The 23,023-nt window shown below is 39.1% G+C and overlaps 1 pseudogene across 1 annotated transcript; it reads right to left on the bottom strand.

The window, feature by feature from the left end:
• Window positions 1–14,989: 14,989 nt before the first annotated feature.
• On the bottom strand, window positions 14,990–15,597 carry LOC308497511 (high mobility group protein B2-like; annotated as a pseudogene). The gene has a single exon. The product of its transcript is annotated as a high mobility group protein B2-like (transcript).
• Between the last annotated feature and the right edge of the window lie 7,426 nt (window positions 15,598–23,023).

Raw genomic sequence — 23,023 nt, 5'->3', positions numbered from 1 at the left:
TCCACCCTGGTCACTCTTGGTTTGCCCCTGCCCTCCACATGGTCTGTCCATGCACCAAGGCAGGCTCTCAGCTACTAGGGCCTCAGCCTGAATCAGGGGCACAAACTCCCCAAGCTTGACGGTGAGCTGCAGTTCAGCCAGAATTCTTGTCCCAGGGCCGGTGGCCTTATAATGCCTCCTGCTTCCCCTGCCCCGGAAAATCCCATCTTGTTGGCTTTAGACACTATTCCTATGGACAGTGATGTGGGGACAGAGTCCTAGGGAGCAGTTTACAGGCTCTCCACCTCACGTGGGGAGGTGCTGGCTTGGGTATTGAATGACCATCAACTGTGATTGGTTGGCCATCAGCTGTAACCGGTTAGCCAATTGGCTATTGTAACTGCGGGGCTGCGTTGATTGGTTGGTTGGTTGGCAGGCAGAGAAGTGAATGGGGAATGCAGATCTTGTGGCTCCTGCTTCCTTCCTGTGTCTCCAACTCAGCCGCCAGCGAGAATATAGTGGTGTGACTCCCCTACCTATGGCTGCGTGGGTGTTCCTTTTTGGCCTCACCATGTCCTGCGTTCTTATGTGGGGAGCGGGAGCAGAGACCCCGCACGACAATGACCATGTGGACTCCTGACTGGTGGCTCAACCTTTGCCCTCACCCGAGTGGAAGGCCAGCCTTTGCCACCGGCATGTTGGACATACTGCGTAGAACAGGAGGTGCAGCTCCCCAGCAAGGCCATAATTTGTGGCTGATATACCTTAGTACATCATCACTTGATTTCTGTCACCTCCCTCTTCTATGCCACAGAGAAAGCATGGATGGAGCAGGCCACACCGTGCCTGGGTCTCTCTATGGCCCTAGGTCTGGCCCCTGCCTTGATTGCTAGCTCTGATCTTTAGTACTTTCCTTATTCAGGCACCATTCCATCCCTCCAGTTCCAGCTGCTTCGGCCCCGCCGCCATTGAGGCTGAAAGAGGAGGTGACATACCTGTGTGGTTCCCTATTTGTGGCTTCCTTTGCTCCCCATTCTGCCACCCTTCAAGGTTTGACAGGCCCATGTGGTCTGATTGACCTCAGCCACAGCTTTTGCCTGCCTGGCCAGTCCCTAGCCCTGCTCACCCGGGTGCGTCCTGACCCACTCAAGGCCACCAGGGCTACTTTGGGTACAGCCACCCTTGTATTCACCTTGTCCACAAGGTTCACCAAAGAGACATTATCTGCCCTGTTGGAGTCCAATGTTCTCTGTCAGACTTTATTAGCTGTGGCAAGGACATGGCATGTGAGGATCCACTGAATGATACCAGGTAGTTTTAACCTCGTTTAGGGTGCTATGGGGTTGAAGCTGTGTATGAGCTCCGCAGACGGGCCTGGGCTCCAATCCCATCTCTGTGATTCTGGGCAAGGGACTGACCCTTTCTGAACCCGAGCAGCCTCATCTGTGAAGTGGGTTACTGCCTGTCTCCTGGAGCATTGTAAAGAATAAATGAGACGATGAATGTGAAGTGCTCAGCATAGTGCCCAGTGCATAGATAATGCTCAGTGCCACCGACAGGAGATGGGTATTTCTGAGGAGTTCAACAGCGCTGAGTACAGAGGCCATATTTCTTTTTTGTTGGGGTTGGGTTTTCTATTTTTTTTTTAAATTCTGGAATAGATCATATAAATAAGACTATGCCTTATATAACATACATGTACAATTTAAATAATAATGCAATGAATACCTGTGTATCTATATCCCAGGTAAAAAACTAAACATTCCCACTCCCTTTGGAGCTTTCTACCTTTCCTCCCAAATCATACCTCCTCTCCTCACTTTAGAGATTACTGCTGTCCTAAGTAGTCTTGTGTAAACAGAGGCCATGTGGGGAGCAGTAAGGAGACACACCCACCCCTCATGGCCCAGGAGGCAGAATTGGACTTCTAGTGCAGGCAGAACTCCTATGTCCTCCCAGTAGTACCCCCATTTCAAGAGCCAAGGAGGCTGTTATGAACTGAATTGTACCCCCTCCCTCAAATTCATGAATTAAAGCCCTAACCTCCAATGTGACTGTATTTGGAAATAGGGCCTTTAAGGAGATAATTAAGATTAAATGAGGTCATGGGAGGGGTCCTCATCCAACCCACAGGTGGGATGTACAGAGAAGAGGCCACATGAGGGCACAGCAAGGAGGCAGTTGTCTGCAAGCCACAGTGAGAGGTCTCACCAGAAACCAACCCTGCCCTGCCCACAACTTTCTCTTGGACTTCCAGCCTCCGGAACTGTGAGAAAATAGATGTCTGTCGTTTAAGCCACCTATTCTGTTATGGCAGCCCTAGCGAACTAATACAGAGGTAGAGTGGGGAAACAGGCTTCTAATTCCACCTCGAAGTACTGAGGTGGCACCCCCCCTTCTCTGCTGGATCCGGGGCAGAGGAAGCCAACTAAAACAGAGATTTCTATAAAATCCAGAGTGTCATAACATATGCCTAGCGCGCCCAGGTTTCCATAGAAAAATCACTTGTCATACCAAGAACCGGGAAGATCTCACACTGAATGAAAAAAAGACAATGACTAGGTGATAACCTCAAGATGACAGAGATATAAGAATGATCTGATAAAGATTTTAAAGCAGCCATCATAAAATACTTTAATAAACAATTATGAACACTCTTGAAATAATGAAGAAAGGGTAAGTCTCGGCAAGGAAATAGAAGATATAAAGAACCAAATGAAAACTAGAACTGAAAAGTGCAATAACCAAAAGTAAAAACTCAGTGGATGTGCTAACAGCAGGATGAAGAGAGACAGAAGAAAGAATCCATGAACTGGAAAATAGAACAATAGAAATTGTTGAACAACAGAGAGAAAATCGACAGGAAAAAAAAGAACAGTGCCTCAGGGAGCTGGACTATAAGAAAAGATCTAATATTCATGTCCTTGGCATGCCAGAAGGTGAGACAAGCATGTGGGGTGCCATACATTATGCCATATATTTGGAAAACATAATCAGCTACATGTTGATGCATGGAGCTGTAGTTTTCTATTTCACTGCAATACAGTATTCTATTGTGTGATTGAACCACAATCTGTTTATTCATTCTACTGCAATGAACATTTGAGTTGTTTCCATTTTTTTTTGCTATTAAACAGTGTTCTGTTCTGTTCATGTCTTCAGGAATGGAATTACTGAGTCACCTTCACCAAATAATGCAAAATTCTTTTTCAAAGTGAGTCTACTAACTTCTAGACCCACAGTTGTTAAATAGTTCCAATTCACCAGCATTTCGCCAATCTTTTTTAAGTTTTTTCCAAACCAGTGGGCAAAAGATGGTAATTTGTGTCTTTATTTGCATTTCCCTTTTTATGAACAAGGTTGAGTATATTTTCATAAATTTAATGGGCCATTTTTGTTTTCTCTTTTGTGAAAAGCCTGTTCATATTTTTGAAGATTTTTTCTATTGGATTGTCTTCCTAATTGGTGTATGGGACCTGGATACTAAGGGTTTTTTTTTTGTTTTGTTTTGTTTTTTGTGTTTTTTTTGTTTTTGTTTTATGTGGGAAAAATTCTGTTAGGATTTGATTGGAATAGTAATAAAGCAATAGATCAATTTGGGGAGAAATAACTCTATTCATGAACATGGTTGTTGCTATCCTTTTGATTCTCTTATTGCCTTTCAAGAAGGTGCTATAATTTTCTACATAAAGGTTTTGCTCTTCTTTTGTTAGATTTATTTTCAACTAATATATTTCATTGCTATTGTAAACTTTTAAATTTCATTTTCTAACTTGATTGCTGATGTTTGTGAACACATTAGATTTACATTTATTGGACTTTGAATTTATATTTTCTCCCAGGCTGTGGATTACCTTTTAATTTTATGAAGAGTGTCTTTTGAAGATCACTGGTTTTGAGCAATTTGATTATAATGTATTTTGGTGTGATTTTCTTCATATTTCTTCTGTTTGGGATACATAGAGCTTTTTGGTAATTATTGGTAATTTTCATGAAATTCAGAATTTTTTTGAAGGAGGGCACAGCTCACAGTGGCCCATGTGGGGATCGAACCAGCAACCTTGGTGTTATTAGCACCACACTTTAACCAACCGAGCTAACTGGCCACCCCCAAATTTAGAAATTTTATGCCATTATTTCTTCAAATAGTTTTCTGTTCCTCCCTCTCTCCTCTTCTGAACTTCAATTACATGTACATTAGGCAGTTTGATGTCCTACAGCTCACTGTTGCTCGGCTCATTATATTTTGTCTTTTTTCTCTCTGTATTTCATTTTGGATAATTTCTACTGATGTTTTCAAATTCACTAATATTTTCTTCCTCAATGTAGTCTGCTGCCAATCCCATCCAGTGTATTTTTAATTCCTCATACTGCATTTTTCTTATCTAGTAGTTATGTTTGGATTTTTAGAAATAGATTTCATGTCTCTTATTACGTTCAGGCTTTTGTTTACTTTCTTGAAGATAGGAAATATGTTTATAATTGCTGTTTTATTGTCCTTGTCTACTAATTCTATCATTTATGTTGTTTCTGGGTCTACGTCTACCGACTTTTATTTCTTATCATTATGCGTCACATTTTCCTACTTCTTCATACACCTGGTAACTTTTTTCTTGAGAATTCATCAAATTTATTAAGTTGCCAGCAAGGAACCAGCAAGGCGACCAAAGTATGCTGCTTCAGAGAGGATGTTATAATCCCCTCTAAGGAGGGCTGAGATAATATGGACACAGACGCCCTCCTAAGCTGGATGTTGCCTCGCAGGAAAAAAGGGAAGTTCTGTTGGCAAGATTGTAGCACCACCACGTGTGTATCACTTTATCAATTGTCACAGAGAAGCCCTCTGTGGCAGGTGGTCTGAGGTGCCTGTCATCAGGAGCGGAAACTCATGATCTGGACACATGTGTGCATGAATTGAAACCACAAGGCGCGTCTTCATGCCGTATCTCATGGGTGGATTAGCAGAAGGCAGGAATTGGTGTCACCTCAGACCAGCAGCCAGCCTCGGACCCACAGGAGCCACCCCCTAGAGAGTTTCCTCAGCCTCAGAGATGCAGCATACACAGGTCGCCCATCCCTTAGTCTGTGGGCAAGCTGCTGCTTCTGTCCAACTTCATTTCTTAGTGAGAATTCCCAGCTGTGCATGAGCACAGATGCCTCGACAGGACCTCGGACGCACTCAGCAGCCCACGCCTGCTAGTTTCACCTCCCCGTGCCTATCTTGCTGGCGGCCCTCTGTGGCCAGTCACCACTCTCAGGACCTCTCCCGGCGTGTCCTTACCATCTTCCTGGCAGTGTTCAGTCCCATGGCGCTGGATCGCTTGCCTTTCCTGGTGTGGTCCCCTCTCTGTGCTTAGGTCCAGCTCAGTTGTCAGCCTCTTTGGAATGTCTGGCGGGCTCCTCTGAGTGACACTCCAGTGTCACACTCGCTGTGCCCCCCACACACACATTTTGTGTCACTCTTGTTATGAGTTAGTATACTATCTTCTTTCCCCACCGACCTGGGGACTGCTAGCGGGTAGGGTAGGTGGCACTGCACCTGCCTGTTCTAAGTAGTAAGTTCTAAGTAGTAAGGGAAGAGAGAAAAATGTTTTTCCTGTATTAGATGAACAACTTCTCCTTTGAAGCCTTGTTGGGATAGTAGGATTTGGTGAGCATATGTGGGATGTCCTATTACTACTCCTAAGGACTCTTTTTCTGTTGGTGATAATACCGTCTGACGAATCGCGATGCTTCGTTGCCTTTTTCTTCTTCAGGCTTACCATTTCTTCTCTCACAGAGTCAGTCTCTCTCTCTTTCTCTCTTTCTCCCCCCTCCCTCCTTCCTGCCCTTCCTTCATTTCTCCCTACCTTCTTTCCTTCCCCCTTTTTTCTATTTCAGTGGCTATTCCTTAGTTCGGGTTCTTTCAGCTTACGGCTTCTAACAGGCTGTGCCCACACACTCTGGCTTCCATGCTGTATTTCTGGTGATCACCACTAGTGATGTCTGTACAATGGCCTTGCTCTGACTATGCCATGGAATTTCTTGATGCTTCCAGACTGACCTCTGTTCCTGTCAGCCTGGTCTCTTCCCAGTCTCCCCAGGATCCAGGCTTTTTCTGCTTCTCACCATGACTGAGTTGTCCTTCCACACCTGCCCACATGGAAGTCCTCTGTGGACCCCACTGTGTTTGTAGTCCTGTAGTGTAGTCTCCAGGGGTTCTACAGTTTCTTCTTCTTTTCTTATTGTGGTAAAATACTCTTAACATCTTCACAATTTTTAAGTGTACAGTTCTGTGGTTTAAATACATCCACACTATTGTGCCATCACTCCCATCATCCATTCCCCTAATTCTTCATCTTCTAAAACTGAAAGGCTATACCCATTAAGCAATAACTCCTCATTCTCCCCTCCACCAGCCCCTGGCAACCACTGTTCTACTTTCTGTTTCTATTAATTTGACTACTTTAAGTACCTCATGTAAGTGGAATCATACGTATTTGTCTTTTTGTGACTGGCTTATTTAACTTAGTATAATGTCCTCAAGGTTTATCCATGTTGTAGCACATTGCACAATTTCCTTCCTTTTCAAGGCTGGATAATATTCCATTATACGTATAAGACCACATTTTGTTTTTTAATTCATCTAGTGATGGACACTTGGTTTGCTTTCACGTTTTAGCTATTGTGAATAATGTTGCTATGCGCACTGGGGAACGAGTATCCCTTTGAGACCCCACTTTGAATTCTTGTGGTAGATACCCAGGAGTGGAATGGCTGAATCACATGGTAAGTATACTTTTCATTTTTTGAGGACCCACCATACTTTTTTCCACAGTGGCTGCACCATTTTACATTCCCACAAACAGTGTACATGGCCTCCAATTTCTCCACATCATCACCAAAACTTGTGGTTTTCTGTGTGTGTGTGTGTGTGTGTGTGTGTGTGTGTTTGTGTGTGTGGTTTTTTTTTTTATGGCAGTCATTCTAATGGATAGGAGTTAGTCACATTGTAGTTTTGATTTGCATTTCCCTAATGATTGGTGGTGTTGAACATTTTTTCTGTGCTTGCTGGCAAATCATGTTTTTTGTAGAAATGTCTATTCAAGTCCCTTTGTCTATTTTTGAATCAGGTTGTTTGTTTTTTTGTTGTTGAGTTTTAGAAGTTCTCTATATGTTCTGAATGTTAACTTCTTATCAGGTATATGATATGCAATCCACTCTGTGGATTGCCTTTTTACTCTATAGATAGTGTCTTTTAATGCCTAATATCTTTTAACTTTCATGAAGTCCAATTTGTCTATTTTTTTGTTTTGTTACCTGTGCCTTTGGTGTCATAGCCAAGAAATCAGTGCAAAATCCAACATCATGAAGCTTCTGTCCTAAGCTTCTGTCCCTTTCTTCTAAAATTTTTGTTGTCTTAGGTCTCCTATTTAAATCCTTGATCTATTTTGAGTTAATTTTTGTATATGGTGTCAGGTAAGGGTCCAACTCCATTATTTTGCATGTGGATATCCAGTTTCCCCAAAACCATTTGTTGAAAACACTGTCCTTTCTCCCACTAAATAGTCTTGGCATCCTTGTCAAAATCATTTGACCATATATATGAAGATTTATTTCTGGGCTCTGTGTTCTGTTCCATTGGTCTATATGTTTGTTTTTATGCCAGTGCCATACTGTTTTGTTTTTTTAAAAAAGATTTTATTGGGGAAGGGGAACAGGACTGTATTGGGGAACAGTGTGTACTTCCGGGACTTTTTTCCAAGTCAAGTTATTGTCCTTTCAGTCTTAGTTGTGGAGGGTGCCGTTCAGCTTCAAGTTGTTGTCCTTTCAGTCTTAGTTGTGGAGGGCGCAGCTCAGCTCCAGGTCCAGTTGTTGTTGTTACTTGCAGGGGGCGAAGCCCACCATCCCTTGAGGGACTCGATGAGTTGAACCGGCAACCTTGTGATTGAGAGCCCAGTGGCCCATGTGGGAATGGAACCGGCAGCCTTCGGAGTTAGGAGCATGGAGCTCTAAACGCCTGAGCCACCGGGCCAGCCCTTTGTGGTTTAATAACTGTAGGTTTTCATTGAGTTTTGAAATCAGGAAGTATGACTCCTCCACTTTTGATCTTCATTTTTCAAGATTATTTTGGTTATTCGGGCTCCCTTGATATCCAATATGAAACTTAGGATTAGTTTTTCTGTTTCTGTAAAAAAACTCAATGGGATTTGAGAAGGGATTGCACTGAATCTGTAGATCATTTTAGGTAGTATTGGCATTTCGACAATATTAAGTCTTCAATCCATGAACATGGGATGTGTTTCCATCTATTTATGTCTGTTTTAATTTCTTTCAGCAGTGTTTTGCTGTTTTCATTGTACAAGTCTTTCACCTCCTTGAGTCAATTCAAATATTTTGTTCTTTTTCACACTATTGTATATGGAATTGTATTTGTAATTTCCTTTTCAGCTTGTTAATTGTTTGTGTATAGAAATACAACTGATTTTTTGTGTGTTGACTTGTATCCTGCTACTTTGCTGGATTCATTTATTAGTTTTAACAGTTTTATAATGGAACCTTTAGGGTTTTCGAAATATAAGATGATATCATCTGGAAACAGAGAAAATTGCACTTCCTCCTTTCCAATTTGGACACCTTTTATTTCTTTTTCTTGCTTTATTGATTTGGCTAGACTTGCAGTACTATGTTCAATAGAAATAGTGAATGTGGACATCCTTGTCTTGTTCCTGATCTTAGACAAAATTGCTTTCAGTCTTTCACCATTGAGTATGATGTCCCCTGTGGGTTTTTCATATATGGCTTTCATTATGTGGAGATACTTTGTCATATATTTATTTTGTTTATTCCTAGTTTGTTGAGGTTTTGTTGTTGTTGTTTTGTTTTATTTTCATAAAAGGATGTTGAATTTTCTCAAATGCTTTTTCTGCATCAATTGAGGTTTCCATGTGGCTTTTCCCCTTCATTTTGTTAATTGATCAATTTTTCAAAAAAACCAAAACTTTAATTTATTTTTTTAAGTGTGTTTTTCCAGAACCCATCAGATCCAAGTCAAGTAGTTGTTTCAGTCTAGTTGTGGAGGGTGCAGCTCACAGGGGCCCATGTGGGGATCAAACTGGCAACCTTGTTGTTAGGAACATCATGCTCTAACCAATTGAGCTAACCGACCACCCCCAATTGATAAACTTTTATATGTTGTACCATCTTTGCATTCCAGGAATAAATCCCACTTGGTCTTCTGTATTATCCTTTTAATAAGTTACTAAATTCTGTTTGCTAGTATTTTGTTGAGGATTTTTGCATCCATGTTCATAAGGGATACTGTCTATAGTTTTCTTTTCTTGTAGTGTCTTTGTCTGGCTTTGGCATCAGGGTATTGTTGGCCACATGAGTTAGGATGTGTACCCTCCTCTCCAATGTTTTGAAAAAGTATGTGAAAGATTGGTACTAGTTATTCTTTAAATATTTGATAGAATTCACTAGTGAAGTCATCAGGTCCAGGGCTTTTCTTATTTTTTCAGATTTTTTATTCATGATTCAATTTCTTTACTAGTTATAGGTCTCTTCAGATAGTCTATCTTTTCATTATTTAGTCTTTGTAGGTTTTGTATTTCTAGGAATTTTTCCATTTCATCTAGGTTGTCCAATTTTTTGGCATAGAATTATCATATCACTCTCTTATAATCTCTTTTATTTCTGTAGAATTAGTAGAACTGTCCTCACTTTCATTTCTGATTTTAGTAATTTGAGTCTTCTCTCCTTTTTGCTTAGTTCATTTAGTTAACGGTTTGTCAATTTTGTAGATTTTGATTTGAAGAACCAACGTTTGGTTTCATTGCCTTTTCTCTTTCTATTCTCTATTTCAATTGTCTCAGCTCTAATCTTTGTTTTTCCTTCCCTCTGCTAGCTTTGGTCTTAGTTTGTTCTTTTTTGTTCTAGTTCCTTAAGTTGTAAAGTTAGGTTATTGATTTAAGATCTTTCTTGTTTTTCAATTTAAGCATTTATAGCCACAAATTCCCCTAGTTCTGTTTTTATGGCATCCCATAAGTTTTGGTATGTTGTCTTTTCATTTTCACTCTTCTCTAAATATTTTCTAATATTCCTTCTGATTTATTTCATTGGTTGTTTAAAAGCGTATTGTTTAATTTCCACCATTTTGTGAATTTTCCAGTTTTCCTTTTGTTATTGATTTCTAACTTCACCCTGTTTTTATCAGAGAAGATAATTTGTGTGATATCTATCATTTGAAATCTATTTGGACTAAGTTTGTGGCTTAACATATGGTCTATCCTGGAAATGTCCCACGTGCACTTAAGAAAGTCTATTCTGTTGTTGGGTAGTGTTCCATATATGACTGTTAGAATTAATTGGTTAATTATATATTACAATATATAAAAATATACCAATTTGTATAAGTCCTCTGTTTCCTAACTTATCTTCTGTCTGGTTGTTCTATCCATTATTGTGGGTATGGTATTGAAGCCTTCAACTATTAACATTATTGTAGAATTGTCTATTTCTCCCTTCAATCTGTCAATTTTTACTTTATACTTTTTTACATATACTTTGGTGGTCTGTCAGGTGCATAAATGTTTATAATTATTATATATTCTTGCTGTATTGAAACTTTTATTAATATATACTGTTCTTCTTTGCCTCTTATAACCTTTTTTATTTAAAGTCTATTTTGTCTGCTATTAGTATAACTGCACCTACTCTCATTTGGTTACTGTTTCCATGGAATATTTTTTTCCATCTTTTCAATTTCAACCTGTTTGTGTCTTTGGATTTCAAGAGAGTCTCTTGTAGACAGTATGTAGTTGGATCATGTGTTTTTATCCATTCTGCCATTCTCTGTCTTTTAATTGGAGAATTTAATCCATTTATATTTGAAATAATTACTCATAAGCAGGGAATTATTTCTGTCATTACACTATTTGTTTTCTACATGCTTTATAGATTGCCTGCCCCTCGTTTTGTGCATTACTGGCTTCTTCTCCTTCTCCTTCTCCTTCTCTTTCTTATTCCTCTTCCTCTTCTTTGTAAGATGGTAATGATAATGACTTTATGGTTTTTATGCTTTATTTGTTTATTTATTTTGACATTCAATATAATTTTACACTATTTTCAGGTGTCCAGCATAGTGGTTAGACATTTATATAATTTAAGAAGTGATCCCCTGACTAGTGTAGTACCCACCTGGCACTATACATAGTTGTTACCTTATTATTGACTATATTTTCTATGCTTTACTTTACATCCCTGTGACTACTTTGTAACTACAAATTTGTACTTCTTAATCTCTTCACCTTTTCACTCTGTACCCCAACCTCCTTCCCATCTATTACCCAAATAAATCTAGTACCCATCTGACACCATACATAGTTATTACAATATTATTGACTATATTCCTTATACTATACCCTACATCCCCATGACTACTTTGTAATAATCAATTTATACTTCTTAATCCCTTCACCTTTCTCACTCACCCCCAATCCCCCTCCCATTTGGCAACCATCAAAATGTTCTCTGTATTTATGAGTTTATTTCTGTTTTGTTTAATTTTGTTCTTTAGATTCCACATGTAAGTGAAATCATATTGCATATGTCCTTCTCTGTGTGACATATTCCACTCAGCACAATACCCTCCAGGTCTATCCACGCCACTGCAGATGGCAAAACCCATTCCCTTTCATGGCCGAGCAATATTCCATTGTATATATGCACCACCTCTTCTTTATCCATTTATCCATTGACGGACACCCAGGCTGCCTTCACATCTTGGCCATTGCAAACAATGCTGCAATGAACATATGGGTGCACATGTCCCTGTGTTTTGGGTTTCTTCAGATAAATACCCAGAAGTGGGATTACTGGGTCCGTCTTTGTCTCTTGTTATAAAGTCTATTTTGTCTAGTAGAAGTACTGCTACCTCAGCTATTTGTTGTTGTTTTTGTTGTTTCTATTTTCATGAAATATCTTTTTCACATCACTTTACTTTCAGTCTGTGTGTGCCTTTTGATCTGTAGTGAGTCTCTTGTAGGCAGCATATATAAGGTTCTTGTTGTCTTATCCATTCAGCCACTCTATCTTTTGATTGGAGCATTTAATCCATTTACATTTGAAGAAACTGTTGATAGATATATAGTTATTGCCATTTTATTATTCATATATATATATTTTATCTTCTTTGTTTTCTTGTTCTTCTTAAAGAAATCCCTCTAAGATTCCTTGTAATACTGGTTTGGTGGTGATTAACTCTTTTAGTTTTTTCTTGTCTGGGAAGCTCTTTATCTGTCCTTCAATTCTAAATGATAGCTTTGTGGGATAGAGTAATCTTGGTTGTAGGTTCTTACTTTTTATCACTTTGACTATTTCCTGCCAATCCCTTCTGGCCTACAAAGTTTCTGTTGAGAAATCAGCCAGCAGTATTATGGGAGCTCCCTTGAAGTAACTAACTGCTTTTCTCTTGCTGCTTTTAAGATTCTCTCTTTGTCTTTAACCTTTTATATGATGTGTCTTAGTGTGGGCCTCTTTGGATTTACCTTGTTTGGGACTCTCTGTTCTTCCTGGGCTTGTATATCTATTTCCTTCACCAGGTTAGGAAAGTTTTCCATCATTATTTCTTCAAATAAGTTTTCAATCCCTTGCTCTATCTCTCTCCTCTTTCTGGCACCCCAATGATGCAAATGTTGGTATGCTTGATGTTGTCCCAGAGGTCCCTTCAATTGTCCTCATTTTTTTGGATTCTTTTTTCTTTTCACTCTTCTGATTGGGTGTTTTTATGCTACCTTAACTTCTAAGTCACTGATTCAATCCTCTGCTTTATCTAATCTACTGTTGATTCCCTCTAATATATTCTTCATTTCATTTATTGTACTCTTCATTTCTGACTGGTTCTTTTTTATGTTTCCTATGTCTTTGTTGAAGTTCTCCCTGAGATCATTGGGAATCCTTATAACCAATGTTTGGAACTCTGTATCTGGTAGATTGCTTGTCTCCATTTTGTTTAGTTCTTTTTCTGGAGCTTTGTTCTGTTCTTTTATTTGGGACATGTTTCTTTGTCACCCCATTTGGGCTGCCTCCCTGTGTTTGTTTCTATGTGCTAGGTAGAGCTGCTATGTCTCCCCATCTTAATAGAGTGGCTTTATGTAGTAGGTGTCTTGTGGGACCCACCGGTGCAGTCTCCCTGGTCACCAGAGCTGGGTGCTGCAGGTGTGTCCCTTGTATGAGTTGTGTGTGCCCTCCTGTTGAAGTTGAGCCTTGATTGCTGTCTTCACATCAATGGGAGGGATTGACTCTCAGGCTGATTCATGTTGAGGACTGGCCGTGACTGGAGGAGCTGTTGTGCAAGGGCTGACCCTACAGAGCAGGGTTTGCTTTAGCTCTGGTGCCTTCCCAGTCTTCCCTCTGCATGTGTTGTTCTTGGAGGTGGCGACGTGATGCTCCAGCTTGGTCTGAAGCTGGTCACCAAGTGTGCCAGCCCTGGGGCCTCCTGGGGGGGAACCCATTGCAGGCCAAGTTTAGCCACAGCATGTGCTCTGCCTGAGGCCACCTGGTATGAGCCACAAAGCAATCACAGATGGCTGCTGCCTAAACTGGGATTACAGGTGCCTTGAGAGGCCAATCTGAGAACCAAGGCTTGCTGTCACTAGTGCTAGACTTAGGGCTACTCAGCCAGAGGTATGGGACACGCCAAAGCCAGGTGCTGCTTATTTAGGTTTTGTGAAACTTTGAGAAATTTTATGAAAGTTCACAGCATGAGCTAAGACAGGTTGTTTTTACGGAAAATCCACTGGAAGCAGCTTTGCTGTGCCTGAAATTGGGTGGGGCAGGGTCTCTGGAAATCACTAAGGCAGGGCAGATGAAAGGCGATAACCAACTTGATGGAGACTGAGATATGGCATCTACCTGCATCTGCACACAGAGAGTGGGGAAGGCTCATCAAAGCAACAATGCCTTCCACCAGCTCCTTTGTCTGGGAGGAAGCTGCCCCTCCAGCCCTCATTCTGAGCCTGACAACTCAGTTCCTCCTCATTTGTCCCTGACATCCATCAAGCCACTGCCCCAGTGCTGGAACTCAGAGTGAGTGAGTCCATCAGCAAATAGGTCCATGCATGACCCCTTTAAGAGGAGCACCAGGGACTCCAGCTGCCCTCCATCTCACAAAGCCACAATCTCCAGTGGTTTTCAGAGGCAGACATTATAGGGACTTTTCTCCTCGACACTGGGACCATAAGCTGGGGAGCCTGGCATGGGGCTGGGATCCCTGGCTCTTCTGGGATACCTCCAGAGCTGAGATAGCGCTCCCAATTTTTAATGGTCACACATGGGTGTGGGACCAGCCCATTTCATGTCTCTGCCCCTCCTACCAGTCTCAAGGTGGCTTCTGTATGTCCATAGTTGTAGGGCTTCAGTTCACCTAGACTTCAGGTATTCTCAGTGATAATTGCTTTGTAGTCTAGTTGTAATTGATGTGGTCCTGAGAGGAGGGGAGCACTGCGTTTACCTCCTCTGTCATCTTCACCAGAAATCCCATTACTGGCTTTTTTTGTGTTTGGTTGATTTTTTTGTAGTGAAATGTTTAGATTCTTTTCTAATTTCCCTTTGTGTATATTTTATGGGTATTTTATTTGTGGTTACCACAGGAATTACATTTTTTAAATATACATAATTTTGTTACAAAATCTTTTAATAAAACAAAATGCAACATTCTAAAAAACCCAAAATTTACTATTGATACTAATTTCTAAAAGTTTGCTGTGCTACCATACATAAGAAATTAAGAAACCATTAAATATTTAGAAACATTTAACATCAGAAGCCTTAAAATCTAACTGTATGTAGCAGCCCCTCAAAAAGCTACAACCTGCATTTTTTTAAAAAGTATTTTCTCTACAAAGAATCTTATCAGCTATACAAAAATCTGTACAGTTTTTATACTGAAGCTAATATTGAGCTGCACTTGAATTCGCATTCTTAGCAAAACAACTGCCTGAGCGCACACACACACACACTCCACACGTCATCACAGGACAGCCATTTGTTCTTCATCGTCCTCCTCTTCCTCCTTCTCATCTGGTTCCTTCTTCTTTGAGCCTGTTGGCCTGCCAGGCCCTTCTTTCCCGCTTCACCTTTGCCCTTGGCGCGGTACGCAGCAATATCCTTTTCATGTTTCTCCTTTAGCTTAGCTGCTTTCTGTTCATATGGTTGCTTATCTTTGGGTGACTGTTCAGACAACATTTCACCCAATTTTTTTGCAGTATCTCCAATGGATAAGCCAGGGTGTTCACTTTTGATCTTTGGGCGATGGTCAGAGCAAAACAGGAAGAAGGCAGATGGAGGCCTTTTAGGAGCATTGGGATCTTTTTTCTTTCCTTTCTTATCACCTTTGGGAGGAACATAATTTTTCATCTCCCTGTCATCGTGAGCTTTGTCACTTTCTGCCATATCTTCAAACTTTGACTTTTCCTTTGCAGACATGGTCTTCCATCTCTCCGAATATTTCTTGGAGAATTGGGCAAAATTGACGGAAGAAACTGGGTGTTTCTTCTTGTGCTCTTCCCGGCAGGTTTGCACGAAGAAGGCATACGAGGACATCTTGCCCCTCGGCTTGTTAGGGTCTCCTTTACCCATGGTGACAGATGGCGTCTACCTGGTGGTTTTCCTCGGTGTTCCGCAGAACGGCAGCACTCCACAGGCTCTGCCTTTGCTGGGCTCTGGGGTGAACTGGTTTAGGAATTACATTTAACATCTCAGAGTTATAACATTCTGATTTGAATTTTTACCAGTTTAACTTCAATACAAAGACACTTTGCTGCCACATTTTTAGTTATTGATGTCACACAATTACATCATTAAACATCATGTGCCCCAAAACATAAATTAATAATTTTTAAAATGCATTAGTCTCTTAAATTATGCGGAAAGCAAGATTTGAAGTTATAAACTGAAGTTACAATACTAGGCTTTACACTGATAATTTTTTTCTTTAAATGTATCAGTTTCTTAAATCATGTACAAAAGTGCAGTTATAAATCATTATTACGATAATACTGGTTTTTATAATTGCCCATGTATTTACCTTTATTGAGATCTATACTTCTCTATTTGGCTTTGAGTTATTCTCTAATGTCCTTCCATTTCATCTTGCAGGACTCCCTTAAACACTTTTTGCATGGCAATTTTAGTGGTCACAAACTCCCTCAGCTTTTTAAAAATTTGAAACTGTCATAATTTTTCCTTCACTTTTGAAGGATACAGTATTTGAAGTTTTTCTGGATGTAAGATTTTTGCTTGACATTTTTTCTTTTAGTACTTTGAATATATCAGCCCATTGTCTCTTGCTCTCTAAAGTGTCTGATAAGAAATCTACATATCGTCTACATAGGATCACTTATGTGATGATTCACTTCTCTTGCTGCTTTCAAGATTCTGTCTTTGTCTTTTGAAAGTTTGATTGTATGTTTCTTGGTGTGATCTCTGAGTTCATCTTAGTTGGACTTTGTTGAGCTTCTTGAAGGTTTGTATTGTATTTACGAGGTCTGACAATTAAGTTCACAAAATCATCCTAGAAAAAGTGCTCCATACCTCATTGCTGAATATCACTACGGTCACCTTTGAAGTACTCCCCTTGGGAAGCTATGCACTGATGCCAGCGCCTAGTCCACCCTTCAAAGCAATTTTGGAACTCTTTTTCTGGAACGGCCATCAGAGCTGTAGTCATATTACCCTTGATGTCCTGAATGTCATCAAAATGTCTTCCTTTCAATATTTCCTTTATCTTTGGGTAAAGAAAGACGTCATTGGGGGCCAGACCAGGCGAGTAGGGAGGGTGTTCCAATACAGTGATTTGTTTACTGGCTAAAAACTCCCTCACAGACAGTGCTGTGAGCTGGTGCATTGTCGTGATGCAAGAGCCATGAATTGTTGGCGAAAAGTTCAGGTCGTCTAACTTTTTCAAGCAGCCTTTTCAGAACTTCCAAATAGTAAACTTGGTTACCTGTGTGTCCAGTTGGTACAAATTCGTAATGAATAATCCCTCTGATATCAAAAAAGTTTAGCAACATCATTGGAACAAAGTTGGTGAACTTAATTGTCTGACATTAATATGTATCTAATCAAATTTGAGAAGTTTTTTAGCCATTATTTTTTCAAATATTTACTCTGCCCCCTTCTCTCTCTCCCCTCTGGACTCTCATCATGTGTATTTGGTCTGCTTGATGCTGTCCTTCAGGTCCCTTAGGCTTTGCTCACTTTCTTCATCATTTTGTCCCCCTGTTCCTCAGCTTTGATCATTTCTATTTTCAAGTTCACTAATTCTTCTGCCTTCTTAAATATGCCTTTGAATTCCTGTAATGAAATTTTCACTTCAGTTATTGTTCTTTACAGCTTCAGAACTTATTCTTGGTTCATTTTTAGGCTTTCTATCCCTTTATCTTTATTGATATTTCCATTTTGTTTATATATCATTTTCTTGGGTTTCTCTGCATCTTCCTTTAATTTTTTGAGCATCTTCAAGACAGTAGTTTTAAAGTCTTTGTCTGTTATATCTGTCATAATATCTTTTTCAGAGATAATTTCTGTTGTTTTTTCTCCCCTTTGAATGGTGCATACTTTCCTGTTTCCTTATATACCTTGTCTTTTTTTGTTGTTGAACACTGAACTTTTTAATCTAATAATGTAGTAACTCTAGAAGACAGATTTTCTTCTCTCCCCATGGTTTGCCATTGTTATTATTTTTGTTTGTTTATTTTTATTGTAGGTTGACTCTATGCTGAGGATCAGTCTGAGGTGTGAATTTAAGTTCTTCTTATGTCTTATTTTTTTCCTTCTAGGACTGTATTGGGGAACAGCGTGTACTTCCAGGACTTTTTTTTTCTTCCAAGTCAAGTTGTTGTCCTTTCAATCTTAGTTGCAGGGGGCGGAGCCCACCATCCCTTGCGGGACTCGAATTGAACTGGCAACCTTGTGGTTGAGAGCCCACTGGCCCATGTGGGAATCGAACCGGCAGCCTTCGGAGTTAGGAGCACGGAGCTCTGACCGCCTGAGCCCCCTTATGTCTTTTCTGAGTCTTTCCCTGGCATCCATGGTCTCTTTCCCATTCTTCCTGTATATGAAGTTGTAGTCCTTGTTGGTTTTTTTGTTTGTTTTTTTTAAATATCCTCGTCTTTAACATTAGGCTTCAGAAGAGGAAAAAGTGGAAAATGAATGAAGGAGGAAATAAAAGGGCATTGACCCTTTAAGTCTCCTGGAAGTCGCTTCAGCCAGCAGGAGAGGGATTTGCAACAATGGGAGGCGGTTCAGCAGCAGCTGCCTGCTTCTTTTTCTGCACCTGTGTGATCACAAGCAGCAATCAGCAATTAGAGCAGAGATTACTGATATTTGGAGGACAGAATCCTATTTGCCCTCCTTTGCTCCCACAAACTATGTGCTAGCTGCTCCCGAACAGGTGCACAGCTGCCTGCCATGTGGCTGGCGGTGGGGGATAGGTAGCCGCTCCTGAATAAATGCTGAAATTGACTGAAATTAACTATAATTTGCCATCCAAGTCTTCCCCTGGAAGTTGTAAGCCTTCAACAGACCCCAGAGTTCCAAAATAGTTACATCAGATTCTGTCAGTGCAATTGTTGTCCAAGTGGGGAGACACATTCCAGGTACTCCTACTCCACCATCTTCCCAGAATACACTTTTATACCTGGTAATTTTTTACTGGATGCCAGATATTGTAATTTTAATTGTTGTGTTCTGAAGTTTTGTGTATTTCTTTAATTTTGAGCCCTGTCTTGGGTGTAGTTACTTGGAAGAAAGTTTGACCTTTGTGAAACTCGCTTATAAGCTTTTTCACATGGGTCCAGAATAGTCTTTGATCTAGAGCTCATTTGGCAATACCCTCCTGAGACCTCGGGGGATGCCTGGTTTGTCAGTAGGTCTTTCCACTTTGCTGTTGGGAACACGAAATATTCCTGGCTCTTTGAGTTCTGGTGATTGTTCCCCTGTTCTTCTCAGTGGCTCTTTCCCTCCTTGGCTCCCTCACACAAATATGCTGGTCAGTACGTGTCTGAAACCAGATTATTGGTGCTGTCTTTATGAAGATTTTTCACCTTCAGTATGCAGCTTTGCAACTTCTATCCACTTTCTCCTTGAATTCTCAACTCTGTCTCCTCAACTGTGGTATATACAGGTTTTTGTGTAGGTATATGTTTTCATTTCTCATGGGTAAATACCTAGGAGTCAGATTTCTGGGTAATATGGTAAGTGTATATTTTACTATAAGAAGCTGCTAACTTGTCTTCCAAAGTGTCTGTACCATTGTACAATTCCACCCTGAAAAATGGTTGCACTGTTTTACAGTTTCACTCAATAACATATAAAAATTCCAGATGTTCTTCATTCTCCCCATTTTTCTTTTAGTCATTTTAATAGATGTGTAATGACATCGTATTCTGGTTTTAATTTTTACTTCTCTAATGACTAATGATATTGAGCATTTAAAATGTGCTTATTATCATCTATATGTCTTCTTTGGGAGGTTTCTGTTAAAATATTTTCCCGATTTTTAAAACTGGGTTGTTTTATGTCTTATGATTAAGGATTTTTAAAAACAGCTGCATTGAGATACAATTTACATGCCATAAAATTTACTCACTGTTAAGTGTAAAGTTGCACAAACATCACCACAATATAGTTTTAGAACATTTTCATCACCCCAAAAAGTTCCCTTGTGCCCATTTGCTCTCAATCTCTGCTCCCAACCCCAGGCCCAGGCAACTACTGATCTGTTTTATGTATTTGTAGAGTTGCATCATTTGAATTTTGTATATTTGAAGTGAAATGATACAATATGTAGTATTTTATGTCTGGTTTCTTCCATTTTCCATAATGGTTTTGAGATTCTTTGATGTTATTTTATTTACCAATAGTTTATTCCCTTCTTGTTGCTGAATAGTATTACATTGTAAGGATAGACCATATTTTATTTATCCATTCACCAGTTGATGGACATTTGGATTGTTACCAGTTTTAGACTATTATGAATAAAGCTACTATGAATGTTCACATGCAAGTCTTTGTTTGAACATATGTCTTAATTTCTCTTGGGTGGATAATTAGGAGTGGGATTGCTTGATTGTATAGTAAGTGCATGTATAACTTTTAACTAAACTTTCTTTCGTGAAGTATTTATTCAACCCATTGCCTATTTTTAAATTGGGTTGATTGTCTTCTTATGGTTGAGTTGTAAGAGCACTTTATGTGTTCTGGAGATAAGTTCTTTAACAGATATAGGGTTTGCAAATAACTTCTCCCATCCTCTGGATTACCTTTTCAATTTCTTGATAGTGTACTTTGAAGCCAAAAGTCTTAAATTTTGATGAAGTCCAATTTATTTATTATTTTGTTGCTTTTGCTCTTGCTGTTGCATCTAAGAAGACTTTGACTAACCCAAGGTCATAAAAGTTTATGCTTATGTTTTTTTCTAAATGTTTTATAGTTTTAGCTATTACATTTACATACATATAATACATTTGGAGTTAATTTTTGTGTATGATGTAAGGAAGGGATTAACTTCATTCTTTTGCATGTAGATATCCAGTTGTCCTAGCATCATTTGTTGAAAAGACTATTTTCCTATTGAATTATCTTGGCACCCATTTGAAAATCAACTGACCTAAATGTAAGGGGTTATTTCTGGCCTCTCAATTCTATTCCATTGATTTGTATGTCTATTCTTATCCAGTACTGTACAGTCTTGTTTACTATAGCTTTGTAGGAAGTTTTGAAATAAGGAAGTGTGTGTGTCCAACTTTGTTCTTCTTTTTCAAGATTCTTTTGGCTACCTGGGTTTCTTGCATTTCCATGTGAGTTTTAGAATCAGATGTTCAATTTCTTTTTTGAACAAAGGCAGCTGGGATTTTTATAAGAATCCCATTAAATCTGTAGACCAATTTGGGGAGTATTGCCATCTGAACTATGTTAAGTCTTTCAATCCAGGAACATGGAATATCTATTTATTTAGTTCTCTGATTTCTTTTAATGATGTTTTGTAGTTTTCAGTACATCGTAAACTTCTTTTGTTATATATTCCTAAATAATTTATTCTTTTAATGCTATTGTTATAAACAGAATTGTTTTCTTAATTTTATTTTTGGATTTGTCTTGGCTATTGTATGCAGTTGATATTTGTATATGATCTTGTACGCTGCAAAGTTGCTGAATTTGGTTATTATTGTCGAGAGAGAGAGAGAGAGAGAGAGAGAGAGAGAGAGAGAGAGAGAGAGAGAGAGAGAGAGAGAGAGAGAGAGAGAGATTCCATAGGATTTTCTATATATAAGATCATGTTATCTGAGAGTAGGGGCAGTTTTACTTCTTCATTTCCAATATGAATTCCCTTTCTCTCTCTTTCCTGTTCTAGCTGTCCTGGCTATTTTCTCCAGTAAATGTGTGAATAAAAGTGGTGAAATTGAATGTCCTTGTTTTGTTCCTGATCTTAGGAGAAAAGCTTTCAGTCTTTCACTAATTATGTTTTTTTTTTTTATAGATGTCTTTTTATTAGATTGAAGAAGTTCCCTTCTTTCCTAGTTTTCTGAGTGTTTTTATCATGAAAGGGTATTGGATTTTGTCAAATTATTTTTCTGCATCTAGATTATCATAAGGTTTTCATCCTTAATTCTATTAATATAATATATTTCATTGATTAATTTTCATATGTTAAGTCAACCTTGCACTCGAGAAAAATCTCACTTGGTCACGGTATATAATGTTTTTCAGTTGTTGCTAGATTCAGTTTGATAGTGTTTTGTTGAAGATTTTTGCATCTATATTCATAAGAGATATTGATCTACAGTTTTTTTTCTCTTGGCTTTATATAGTTCTGGTATCAGTCTAACATTGGCCTCATAGAATGAATTGGGAAGTGTTTCTTCCTCTAATTTTTCAGAGAGTTTGTGGAGAATTGGTGTTAATTTTTCTCCAAGCATTTGATTGAATTCACCAGTGAAGTCATCTGTGCCTCAGATTTTTTTGTGTGAGAAGTTTTTAAAAATTATGTATATTGATCTTGCATACTATAACCGTGTTAAACTTGTTTATTAGTTCTACTTGGTTTTTTCTTTAAGATTTTTTTTTTTAATTGGGGAAGGGGAACAGGACTTTATTGGGGAACAGTGTGTACTTCCAGGACTTTTTTCCAAGTCAAGTTGTTGTCCTTTCAGTCTTAGTTGTGGAGGGCGCAGCTCAGCTCCAAGTCCAGTTGCCGTTACTAGTTGCAGGGGGTGGAGCCCACCATCCCTTGCAGGGACTCGAGGAGTTGAACTGGCAACCTTGTGGTTGAGAGCCCACTGGCTCATGTGGGAATCTAACCAGCAGCCTTCCGAGTTAGGAGCACGGAGCTCCAACCGCCTGAGCCACCAGGCCGACCCCAGTTCTACTAGTTTTTAAAGTACATTCCTTAGAATTATCTACATATAGAATCATGCGCTCTCTGATTTAGACAGTTTCACTTATTACATACCAATCTGCAAGGATTTAATATCTTTTTCTTCTCTTATTGCACTGGTTAGAACCTCCTGTACAATGTTGAATAGAAATGTGGGAGAGAGAATATCCATTCTTATTCCTGATCTTAGGGAAAAGCATTCAGTTTGCACCATTAAGGATTAAGTTAGTTGTAGGTTTTTTGCAAGTGGTGTTTTATAATGTCCCCTCCTTCACTGCTAATTTTGGTAATTTGTGTATTCTCTCTCCTATTTTCTTGGTCAGACAAGCTTTATCAATTTAAAAAATATTTTTAAAGAACCAACTTTTAGCTGACTTTCTGCATCTTTTTTCTATTTCATAGATTTCTGCTTTTATCTTTATTATTTCCTCCCTTATTCTTAGTTTGGGCTTGATATGCTATTCTTTTTCAAACTCTTTATAGGAAAGCTTAGATCATTGATATTTTATTTTTCTTGCATTCTAACATAAGCATTTAAAACTATAAATTTCTCTCTAAGCATTTCTTTAATGACATCCAATATGTATTGATATGCTGTGTTTGAATTTTCTCTCAGTTCAATTTGTT

This window comes from Rhinolophus hipposideros (assembly GCF_964194185.1).
Source record: "Rhinolophus hipposideros genome assembly, chromosome: 5".
Taxonomy (NCBI): Eukaryota; Metazoa; Chordata; class Mammalia; order Chiroptera; family Rhinolophidae; genus Rhinolophus; species Rhinolophus hipposideros.
Note: the sequence above shows the minus strand (reverse complement) of the source record. Positions and strands in the feature narration are given on the sequence as shown.